We start from the raw sequence: 12,980 nt of genomic DNA, 5'->3' as shown, positions 1-12,980 counted from the left end.
ATCAACATCTTTTTATTTAAAAAGGAAGTAGAGAAAAGGCCGCCAGAAGTGGAAAACAATTACTTGTTTTGAATGACGCTTCCACAGTTATCGGTCGAACCGCCTCACGTAGCCACTTCTCTGCTGTGCTTGTGTGGGTGTTTTTCTAACCTATCGCGGTGAGCGCAGTACGTCTAGAATCGCAGAGTCCTGCGTTCTACGCGGTTGTATGGGACTGGCGGCCACATAGCGTTACGCAATTTGCGGAACTGTCAAAACTGATCAACAAGGCGAAAATAACTGATATTCGAAACTATAACATGAGAAAGACTGAAGAAGCCGTAAAAAATGAACGCAGCCTGAAATTAGTAAAAAATAAACCTGGCATAGGATAAACCATGATGTATGAACTAAAAGATAAGAAGGATAATATCATCAGCAATCTAGAAGATATAGTAAAAGCAGCGGAAAAATTCTAAGCTGACCTGTATACAGTACCCAGAGGAGTCACGATACCTCACTTAGAAACAGTAATGAACAGAATCCAGAAAGTCTCCTATAACTAGCCATGAGGTCAGAAGGGCCCTGCAAGACATGAAACGATGAAGAGAAGGAGGAAAAGGTGAAATAACAGTCGATTTAATCAAAGATGGAGGAGACATAATGCTTGGAAAACTGGCGGCTCTTTAAACGAAGTGTGTATGGACTGCAAGGGTACCAGAAAACTGGAAGAATGCAGACATACTAATCCACAAAAATGGAGACGTTAAAGAATTGAAAAATTATATGACCATTAGCTTGCTCCCAGTATTATATAAAATATTCACCAAAATAATATCCAATAGAATAAGGGCAACACTGGATTTTATCAACCAAGGGAACAGGGTGGCTTCAGGAAGAGATACTTTACAATGGATCACATGCATGTCATGAATCAGGTTATCGCGAGATCTGCAGAGTACAATAAGCCTCTCTATGTGGCTTATATAGCTTACGAAAATGCATTTGATTCAGTAGAGATACCAGCAGTCATAGAGGCACTACGTAATCAAGGAGTACATAACGCTTACGTAAAAGGCTTGGAAAGTATTGCTACATGCGTGTGGTTTTTGTTTGTTTGAACGATGCGCGTAGGCGCCATCACTCCAGAATAGAGGAGGAAGAACGAACTGGGCTCGCGCTGTGAATCTAACCGGTCAGCGCTGCAACCGTTGTTGTAAATATAATCTGTAAATAGTTTCTCGTCTTACTGACTCGTCCTTCGCGGAAGAATATCTACAGAGGGTCTACAGCTACCTTAATTCTATACAAGAAAAGCAGGGGAGATACCTATAGAGAAAGAGGTCAGGCAGGGAGACAATTTCTCCAGAGCTATTCACTGCGTGCTTAGAAGAATTCAAGCTATTAAACTGGGAAAGCTTAGGAATAAAGATCGACGGCAAATATCTCAGCAACCTTCGGTTTGCCGATGACATTGTTCTATTCAACAACAATGCAGACGAGTTACAACAAATGATTGGAGATCTTAACAGAGAGAGTGTAAGAGTGGGGTTGAATATTAATATGCAGAAGATGAAGATAATGATAAATAGCCGGGCAAAGGAACAAGAGATCAGGATCGCCAGTCGGCTACCAGAGACTGTGAAGGAGTACGTTTACCTAGGTCAATCAATCACAGGGAACCCTGATCATGAGAGGGAAATTCACAGAAGAATAAAAATAGGTTGGATCGCATACGGCAGACATTACCAGCTCCTGACTGGAAACTTACCATTATTATTGAAAAGTAACGTGTGCAATCAGTGCATTTTGCCAGTGCTGACATATGGGGCAGAAACTTGAGAGCAAGTTAAGGACAGCGCAAGGAGCGATCGAACGAAGATTGCTAGGCACAACGTTAAGAGAGAGAAAGATAGCGCTTTGGATCAGAGAGCGAACGGGTATAGACGATATTCAAATTGAAATCAAGAGGAAAAAATTTGCTGGGCAGGTCATGTAATGCGCCGGTTAGATAACCGTTGGACAATTAGGGTTACAGAATGGGTTCCAAGAGAAGGGAAACGCAATCGAGGACGACAAAACACTAGGTCGAGCGATGAACTTAGGAAATTCGCGGGCGCTAGTTGGAATCAGTTGGCGCAGGACAGGGGTAATTGGAGATCGCAGGGAGAGGCCTTCGTCCTGCAGTGCACATAAAACAGGATGATGATGATGATGATGATGATGACGACGACGACGATGATGATGATGATGATGATTGAGGTGGTGGGCCCCCCCCGAAAAAAAATCCTGGGTACGTGCCTGTCCCCTTCAATTACATGCCGGCCTAGCAGCGTAAGTATCCCTGGATCTCTTCACTGCTGGACTTCCTGTCTCACCGCTCACCTGAGTTTCACAGTTCGTCGTTAATCACAACATCTTGCCATCGGGGAAGATCTGTTGTATCAACGTCATTACCTCCCCGACGGCCGTCGACGGCTCCTCGTTATTCCCCGTAATCGGCGCTCACACATCTGCGCAAATTTTCACAATGACCCCCAATGCGGCTACGCTGGCGTCTTCAGAACATACTCCCGTCTTCGTATCCGATGCTACTGGCGAGTCATGTACAGATTCGTTCGCCAGTACGTCCGTTCATGCGCTACGTGCCAACGTCGCAAAACGCCTCCTCAGAGTTCCACAGGTCCCCTCCAACCTTTACCCTGCCCTGCCAGACCATTCGACCGTGTTGGCATTGATCTCCACGGCCCCCTCCCTAGCACTTCTGATGGTAACCGGTGGATCATTGTTGCCGTAGACCATCTCACGTGGTAAGCCGAAACATCTGCACTGCCGGCTTCTCTACCGCGAAAGACGTTGCTTGCTTCCTTTTTCGCCACCTGATTCTGGGACAAGGTGCACCATGTGAATTACTTAGTGGCCGTGGCTGCATCCTTATCTCCAATGCGAGGCACTGCTAAAGGAGTGTAACATTGTTCGTCACAAAGCTTCCGTCTACGATACTCAAACTAACGGCATGACGGAACGTTTCAGTCATACGCTCGGTGACATGCTTGCGATGTATGTGTTCTGCGATCACTCCAATTGGGATCGGGTCCTTGCTTTTGTCACTTACGCTTATAACTCTGCCCCGCATATTACCACCGGCTTCTCTCCTTTCTTTCTTCTCTGTGGATAAGAACCTTGCTGCTTCATGGACACCATTCTCCCCTACCGTCCCGACGCTTCTGAATTGACACCTATTTCAGAAACTGCTGCTTATGCTGAAGAATGTCGCCAACTCGCTCGCTCTTTGACCACCCAAGATCAGTGGGGCCAAAAATCTGGCCATGACGCATCCGCTCCTGGTGCCCGCTATTGCCCCGGCACGCTTGTCTGGCTTCGTGTCCCGCTTGTCTGGCTTCGTGTACCCTACCTAGCAATGCAGCAAGCATCACCTGTGAACTATGTCACTGAGCCGCTAGAGCCGTCTTCTGATCACCGTTGCGGAGGGCGTGAAATAGTTCATGTAGCACCGCCTAAACCATGCTACAACCCGCCGATGCTGTCCTTTCCCTAGGTCGCCAGTATGGCTCCTTTTTGTACAGGGAGTGAGTGTACTGGAGATTATCGGCGCCGTCACGGTGAAGTGTGGATGGAAGAGGGAGACGACGAACTAGTAGTGCGCGCTCGATCGCTGTGCAGCTCAGACTGCCACGTTTTACTGGTCTTCTGTCTCAGGCGGCCTGCGGACTTTACTTACAAGAAGAATCCGTGACAATATATATATATATATATATATATATATATATATATATATATATATATATATATATATATATATATATATATCGGAATGGCTAAGGTTGTTTTATCGAGTTAAAAACAACTCGAAGGTTGTTTTTATCGAATATTTGTATTCGATTCGATTCGGAAATTTCACTTTTCGACGACCAATTGTGCCGCCGTACCAACTTCTCCGGTCATTATCCTAAAGGAGTCAGCCTATATATTGCCTTCGCTACAACTTTCAGAGGCATGTTGGCAGGGGCATCCCGCAAGGCACCGCTGCCGGTTTGCTGTCCCTAAGAATAGTGACAAACCTTTCGTAGCACTCTGCTGCAACAGCTTACAAGGTCTGATTTCTAAAATGATTTATTTTGACAATGGCCTGTAATCTATACGAACTAGCAGAGCCGCAAGCGATCATCTCTGTACACTATATAGAGGACAGTCGCACGAAACGATTTCAAGGGTCTACTCACAACCACAGTAATCGAAAGCAGCATTTGCGGCCTTTCCAACAAAAGAAGACAAAATATTTTGCAACGGCTGCTCCCATAGCCACAACGGAAAAAGCAGAATATATATAGCCTCGTGTAGACGAAGCGCCGTCAGGTGGCGTCTCTCCCACACATCCGCCGCTGGCGCAGGTAAGTATATTCGTGCACTACATGGTGCAGTTGTTGAAGCGCACCGGCCTGAATGACCGTTTGTAGACCTGCGCATCTTCACGCATGCCCACAGTGAAGTGTTCACTCTCTCCTTCTTATCATCTTTCTATTCTACATTTCCCTTATTACCTGTGTAGGATAGCAAACAGGACGCTTTTTGTGGTTGGCCTCTCTAGCTATGCTCTGTCTCTCTCTCTCCACCTGACCAAGCGATGAACGGTGAAAAAAAAGGGCGAGCAGATACGAACAGGTCGCTACTGACAGTTCCACAGAGAGCATAGTTCCTCCTTCTTCTGGCGGCCGATGTTTGTTCCGGGCATGCGATCCAGCGAGGCTGCATGACACACGCGCGGGAAGCCGTGGCTGCGTAGGAAAATAAGCCTCTCGTGCAGCTACGCACTCGCGAAGTGAGAGGAAAACACGACGCTGCGCGCAGATAGTTAAAAAAAGCAAAGCAAAAGAAGAGACGAAGCAGCGAAAAGGAAAAGTGCGCGCAGGCGGTGACGGTCGGAGACATCGCCGCCGCTAACGGGCACCGCGCCGCGTTCGAATGTTGCGGGCGCCCGCGATTATTGGGCGCCAAGCGGGCGAGTCGGCCTGGTGTGCAGTCTAGCAGTTAGCCTGCGTTATCGCGCACAATGGCCCCGCAACACGAGGCGGGGCAGGGCCAGTCTTGTCGGCGCCTTCCGTGTGTTCAAACGAGACTTTTTTTTTTTTTTTTTTACTAGGCGGTTTGACCGTAATCAAAAGCAGTGATTCGCAATCTTTAGGCTATTGGTGTACCTCTGCAAAGGCTCTTTAGCCCCCCCCTCCCCCCTCGAGCACGTTATTACTTTCTAAATATAAAAAAAATGTGCCCTTATAACCATGGTGAGGCCCTAACTGAAGGCATGTCCATTTCTGGTGCAATGGCGCTGCAAAAAAAAGTCAACGAATACGGAAAAGAAACACGCTGAACCCACAACAAAAATTATACAGGACATTCAATGGAATCTTTATAGAAAGCCTTATAGATGGCAATAAAAACCCAGTGGAAGTACAACATACCATTTATAACCGTTTCTGCAAGGGTTAAGCGCCATGATTTCCAGTACATCGGGTCCCACACTGTGCAGCAACGAATCATGTGTTCAGCTCGTGTACTTCTTGAAGTCTTCGTTTGTGCGCCGGTGACGCCATTGCACAATGTATAAATCACAGCGCAGTGAAGTTATGAGCTCGTCTTGGGCAAAAGCAAGGAAAACGAAACCAAGGCAATATTCACCCGAGCCCCATTTGCGCTCCCGATGGATCCAGGATTTTCCTATAGTGCCAATAAGAGTTCAACTACCTACTTTCGCAATTACAGGCGTGGATGGCTCTTGGCGGCTGCGAACATACAAAGGTCGGGAGAGCGGTCACACACCCAGCGAATAAGCTGCCCTCAAAATGTCAGCTAAGTACTCGATCAATAAACTCAAATGGTGTGCCAAGAAAAAAAAAAAAAACGTGGTGCGTGTTCAGTTCCATCGTTAAAAAAATAACATTAGAGACCTCCTCTACGTCATACAGAACTCGAATCAGGTTTATCTAAAAGTACTTCACCGTAATTTGTTTAAAAGCTTTACAGTTTTCACGCCTCTGTTTTGTTTTGTTCTATAGCTATAGGCATCGAGAGTCAGCAGGAGTATCACACACGGGTATGCAGCTTATTTCCCCACTCTTATATGTCTTCCCTGTTTATGTTTTCAAACGCCTTTCAACCACCCAGCCCCATCGATTTTAACATCGCCGTACCGCACTACAAGCTGGTACGACTGGCCCCCGAGTTTCCCTTGCATATTCATCGCGGCGAAGACCTTGTCCGTTTTAAGTCCCGCGTTTATCGTTTCCGCGTAGCCAGCTCACCGCGCGTGAGCGTTCCTTACACTCGCTTGACTCCCGTTGGCGCAACAGGTCAGTGGCACCTCTACCTTTTTAATTTATTATTGCGATTCTGTTTTTCGGTGGGCAAGCTTTCCTCCCAATTCGTTTTCGAGGGTCCGAGACCTCGATTTCGTTCCTTCTCCCATTTCTGCACAGGGTAGTATATACGTGCCCTTGGTGAGAAGGACAGTGCCTTCTTGATAGGCCGCCCCCTGCGTTCTTTTCGTGCGTCTCCTTTACTGCGTGGTGTTTATTATTACTATCACTGTCGCTATACTATACCACTCTTATCCCTGTTTACAGCCGTTCCAAATGTTGTCCGCGAATGTGGGCCGGTTCGCGCGAGGCCGCGCGAGCATTCTCCGAGCTGGGCGCAGGTTATGGGGCCGAGAAAAAGAAAGCGTGGCCTATGAAGGCGCTGCGTGATAAAGAAGTGGAGGGGGTGGGGGGAGAAACAAAAGAAGAACTTTTGTTTCTCCGAGCGGCTTGGATGCCAGGAGCGCGCTTTCACTGAAGTAAAGACAAGGGATCTCGCAGTGAGTGCGAAGAAGAAGAAGAAGAAGAAGAAGAAGAAAGAAAGAAAAGGTCCCCGCGCATGCCCAGCGTGTAATCGGTGCCAAGCCGCTTCACCGGTACGTCCACGCAGTTTGAGGGAAAGCAAAGCCAAGAGCCGTGGTCAATGGTGGTGGCGGCAGCGGCGGCGGCGGCTTCTGTCACGGCCGCTTGATGTATTGTCCCGCTTTCGGAGTAGTTTATAGTCAGGGAGAGTCGGCTAATTAAAAGAGCGCGCGCACGCCGACGCACGGCGAACTGAGAAGCGGGGCGAGGGTGAATGGATTGTGATGGAAGGAGGGGTCCCGCCGGGCAGCTCAGCGAGTAGCTGCAGCTCGCTTTACGGGCCCCTACACACAATGCTGGTCCAGCGCGGGGCGTGCTTTCGGCGATGTTGACCCTCAAGTGCCTTCGCGAAGAAAGCGACGCCTCTCCGCGCGCACTGCGCATGGGATCCGAGGTGCGAGTTATAGCTCTTGGCTCTCCTGTTATAAATATACGTGCCTGTGGCGGCAACGCTATACCCAATATGGCGGTCTGGGTCAGCGTTCTCGAACGCATGCGGTGTGCGGGTAGTATGAACAAGGCAGTGAGGGTGGCCATAGGCGGTGGTCAGTGGAGGGTGCTTTGAGCGTTACTTGGTTCGGAGAACAGCCCCCACCGTATTTCTTCGTCATTATTTCACTATTTCTTCTTCTCGGCGTCAATTGATCTGAGGCGACCATTCTGTGTTTAACAAGTGGAGCCGAGATAAAGGTATCGCCAAACGGGAATTTCTGCTGGTATGTGTCTAACCGCTGTTCACACTGCTCTCCGTGAAAAATGTTAAAATGATCGTTGGGGAGAGAGAAAACCCCTTCGAAGAGAGAGAGAGAGAGAAAGAGTGGCGAAAAGTAATTAATACAAATGAGTGGATCGACAAAAGCGATACAGATAATATGGTCATTTAATTAGGCTTTGCAATTCTGAGCTGAAAGAAGCATTTCGAAGACCTTCTTAGCCATTCCGAAGGTATGACAAGAAAAGAAACAAGTTCGAACTCTCCATCATAGAAAAGCAATGTATGGGAATTTTACTCCTGTTAAATGGTAGTAACGTTTGGGAAATTGTGTCCATTCCTCTTTCACGTGACACCGCTTATAGGAGTCAACGCAGGGTTAAAAAACAATTTTCTAGCGCCCCAAGCCATATTTTCAGTCTCACACTATCGAAGTAACCCATATTCCCTATATCCAAAAATCCCACTTAACATAAGAGGATCCCATATTAAAAACCCTTATGGTCCCTTATATTCTACATATTATGATGAGTATAATGCTCATATACAGTAAATTTACATGCCGGGATCTCATATAGAACCCGTATGTTTCCAATTATTATACGGGGCATGCCATATGCGGAATTGGGACGGCGCGCCTCCTATGGGAACATAAGGGTTTTTATATGGGATCCTCTTTTGTTAAGTGGTATTATTGGATATAGGGCATATGGGTTACTTCGATAGTGTGAGACTATGCGATACAAGATTCCCATAGTACATATAATCACACCGGACATGCCCTATATGATATATAGGGACATACAGGCTTCGTTATATGGGAGCCCCATTGTTCCTGTGGGATTATTGGATATAGAGCATATGGTTTCCTTCGATTGGACAGGCCTGAGTTTCGTGCACTGCTCCATTCGGACACATACTCAGATCAGTGTCGGTATGCCTACGGGTCAGACCACGTTCGGCGAGTCCAACTGGGTGCGAGTCCGTACGTAAGCCTGCGTGGGTTTTGACGAACCTGTGTCTATGTAATTGTAGTAAGTCAGAGTTCACGTTAGCGAGGGTACAGCTGAGCCCATGCGGCAATTATTGCAGGTAAGTTGAATTGCAATGTGAGGGCCAAGTGGATTCAAATTTGGGTGTACCCTGAGCCTGAGTGCAATCTAAGAGAGCAGAGTCTGCATGCGCTTATTTTGTTTTCTTTATTGATATGAATATGTCATAAGGAGATGCTTCTAAAAAGAGATGCCTGTTACTGCTTTTCCCACGAGAAGCATAGGAATATATCTCAAGGTAAAAGACACACATTGCAAGGTTAAATTACGATAAGTCGTCAAAGCACGAAACTCTACCACAGAGAAGTATATAAGCTTAAAATGTCGCAAACACAGTACGAAAGCAGCTCCACTTCTGTGGTTTCACGTGCCACAACCACGACTTCATCATGAGGTACGTCGTAGTGGGAGACTCCGGATTAATTTGACCACCTGGGGTTCTTTAACGCGCATCCAATACACGGTACAGGCGCGTGTTTTTTTTTTTTTTTTTTTCATTTCTCTCTCCCCCCCCCCCCCCATATAAACACGGCCGCCACGGCTGGTATTTGATCCCGGGACCTCGTGCTTCGCAGCAGAATGTCATTGCCAGTGAGACACCATGGCGGGTACAAACACAGTACAGACACCTATGTTTATATAGTCTTACGACGTTGAAAATACCTGTGAGAGATCAAATCCGTGTTCCGTGTGTTTTATTTCGAGTCAAAATAGCCTGTAGGAGCCTCACGAAGCCTGAGTAAGCTTGACGTTTGTTCGAATGAGTCGAAGTTCGTTTGGTTATACGAGTGAGAGCGTCCATTTAATCACGTTAGGCCGAGCGAAACGGCGGGAGCCTGCATGGCTCATGGCACGACCGATTTATTATGCAAAGTATTAGTCATCCTCTCATTTCTCGTAGATGAAACTGGCAAGAAACCGGGGAAAAAATAATGGAGAAACAAGAAAACGCCAGCCTGGATGACCTAAAGATGCGAATTCCCGCTGTGTCCCACGCGAAGCTTCGCTGCTGACCAAGTGTCCCATAGTGTCGGATAAGTATTGTCACAGTCGGTAATGCGGGAAGAAGAGGACGCTGATGGTGTCCTTGGAGACGAAGAAGAGTTCAGTGTTATCGCTATTGGCCAATCCCCCACTGTGGGTATGTGCCACGGCCACTCAGGACAACAACAACAACAACAACTGCTCTATGCTTCTTGGCTCAGCCATTAAAAGCCATCTGTGAATAGACGCACGCTTCTTCCTTCCCGTAACATCATTGGTCGAGGTGCTGGGTAATCACTTGCACAAGACGGAGCTCCGCAGCGGACGTAACGTGGCCGCCATGTCATCCGAAGGAGTGAGTTCAACCACGGCCCCGTCGTCGCCACCGGTATGGTCATCCTGGCCCAGCCTCGCGACCCTGGCATGTTTTCCGGGATTGACAACGTTGACGTCGATGACTGGTTACAGAATTACGAACGGGTCAGCGCACACAACAGGCGGAATAACACGCTTATGCTCACTAACATAATAATCTACCTCAAGAAAACCGCACGGGTCTGGTTCGAAACACACGAAGAAGAGATTACAAGTTGGGACCAGTGCAAACAGAAGCTTAGAGATTTGTTCGGCAAGCCCGTCGGCCGCCAACGTGCTGCGAAGAAGGACCTTGGGACCCGTGCACAGACGTCCACTGAATCTCACGTGGCGTATATCCAGGACGTCCTCGCTCTTTGCCGCAAAGTGGATAACAATATGGCAGAGGAAGACAAGGTCAGCCACGTTTTAAAAGGCATCACGGCCGACGCGTTTAACCTGCTTGTTTACAAGAAAATAACAACGGTCAATGAGATCATTAACGAATGTCGCCGCTTTGAAGAAGCGAAGAGTCGCCGCACAGTTCAACAGTTTACGCGTCTACGCAATACCGCAGCTTCATCGACGTGCGAAGACATTTGTCCACCGCGTGAGCCTACCTCCTGCGAGAACGTCGTATACGTATCGTTCGGCGAGAAATCAAAGCAGCGTCTCCTGCCACGCCAGTACGATTCCCGGCCGCTTGTGTCTCTCATCCAGTCGGTCATTCTCCAAGAACTTGCCAATGTGGGTCTTCCATCCATCTGCTCCGCCAGCCGTCATGACTTTGCTTCGTCTGCTGCTTCTGCTCCTGTTCACCGGAGCCAATACGGTCCATATCCGAGGTATTGCAACCCGGCCGAATGGCGCACACATGACGATAGACCCATCTTCTTTTACTGAGCACGTGTGGGCCACATCTCTCACCACTGTCGAAGTTCCTGGCCAGCCCACTCTCGACCAAGCTTTCCCGCCTACCGCTGCCCCCCCCCCCCCCCCTCCCACTGAATCCTCGCCCGCCATCACTCTCCACCGAGGTTGCAGACGCACCTGACAACGCTCGAGCCACCGCGACTAGCCGCTCGCCATCACCACACAGTCGCCGCTCCCGTTCGCCCTAGCTGCGTCGCTCTCCATCCCCAGCGTACCGTCACCGCTCTCCGACGGGAAACTACCTGGGGCAGCTCCAGGAGGTGACGCTGCTCGAGAACCCCGGCCTGAAATTCCTCTGCTGACCCTGCCTACTAATCGGAACCTTCTGGACGTGGACGTGGATGTTTGCCCGTTACAGCACTCATCGACACTGGAGCCCAAATTTCCATCATGAGTGCGGAGCTTCGAACGCGCTTGAAGAAAGTACTTACTCCTGCTCCGACTCGACTGCTCCAGGCCGCCGACGGTGGAACTCAGGCTGCGCTTGGAATGTGCACTGCTCGTGTCAGTGTCGCCGGTCGCCACACGTCCGTTTTGTTTAGTGTGCTCGAACGTTGCCCTCACAATGTGATCCTCGGGCTCGACTTCCTGGCCACCCATTCTGCTCTGATTGACTGTTCAGCTGGTGTTGTACAACTTGACCTACCCCTACCTGTTCCCGTTGACCTTCCTGCTCAAGCTCCAATTCAGCTTTGTTCCGCGGATTTTATTCGCCTGGCATCTCAAGCAGCGACCTGCATCCCTGTTTTAGCCTGCCCACCTGTACCTGACGGAGGCTATGTCCTTACTCCCGCGACTTCATTCCTGCTTTCTCACAATGTCTCCTTCCCACACACCATCGTTTCTGTTGCGGACAATCAGACATGTCTTCCTATCCTAAATTTTGGACAGTGCCCACAAGTACTTCCTCGAGGCATATCTCTTGCCGCGTTGTCACCGTCGCACGAGTACCACATTTCCGTTCTATCTGTTGCGCCGTCTTCGACCAATGCCCATTCTGAGCCTTCTACATCTGCCCCGACCGACGACTTTACAAAGATGATTGCACCGGTGCTCTCAACCCAACAAGCCGCAGAGCTCCGTGGCCTCCTCGAGTCCTACTCCGACCTTTTCTACGCTTCTTCCTTCCCGTAACAGTATTACGCAAAGGCATCCCTCGTAACTGCTTCATATAAGCGATCACTGCACGCTTATAGAATAGCGGCCGCAAAGCGAAACGGGCCTGTGTGTATAATGGCATATTATTTCTGTTAAACATTTCAGCTGCACGATGTCGAAGCTCTCGCAGAACACTCCGAACTACCAACGAACATAGCTTTGTTTCCGTCGGGTCGCCGTTTCTACTGCGCGGAATAAATAAAAAACCAAGAAAAGAAAGAAAAATGAAATCCGAAGGTCCAGGCAATCTTGGAGGGAACAGAGAAGCCACGTCTATACGTCGAGTCAGTATACAATGTATATCGAAGCATGCTTTACATCTACGCATCTGTGCTGGGGGCGTAGTTCAACATCCCAAGGTAAACGTCTTCTCGCGGCTTCCTCATGTCAGATCGACCTTTTATATAGCCGTGGCCAGAGCGCCATTTCATCATCGTCCGTGATCTCGCATCCCGGACGAGTTGCAGCGAGCACTGGCCGCCTCGCACGGGGCTCCCGCGGACACACCTTGCTGGAGAAGCTGGGGGGCAACCAAAAAAAAAAAAAAGACAGCGGCGCTTGTGTGTACGCGTGCCGGCCGCTGCATCCGGATCTTGCTCGGGTAATTGGGCGGGAGAAAGTGGCCATCATTGCGGGCCCGCCTACCGACGGACCCCCCCCCCCCCCCTCTACCTTCCCGCCATCTTGCCCCGCTCCATTCCTGCTCCTTTACCATAGGGGGCAACAGCGACCACGTCCTGGAAGCCACGTGAGCTCCAACGCAGAGCTTGGCGTGCGCAGTGCAGGTGTGCGCGCATTCGCGTGTAAGCGGGCGTGTGTATCCCTACGAGGTTGGCTGGGAGGGGTGGGGGG

The 12,980-nt window shown here is 49.2% G+C and overlaps 1 protein-coding gene across 1 annotated transcript in view; it reads left to right on the top strand.

Annotated features, from left to right (window-relative positions):
- The window catches only part of LOC126537566 (uncharacterized), a 239,856-nt gene that overhangs the window by 133,825 nt on the left and 93,051 nt on the right, over positions 1–12,980 (top strand). The window lies entirely within an intron of this gene.

This window comes from Dermacentor andersoni, chromosome 4, assembly GCF_023375885.2.
Source record: "Dermacentor andersoni chromosome 4, qqDerAnde1_hic_scaffold, whole genome shotgun sequence".
Lineage (NCBI taxonomy): Eukaryota > Metazoa > Arthropoda > Arachnida > Ixodida > Ixodidae > Dermacentor > Dermacentor andersoni.
The sequence above is the reverse complement of the archived record's forward strand: the minus strand, read 5'-3'. Positions and strand labels throughout refer to the sequence as shown.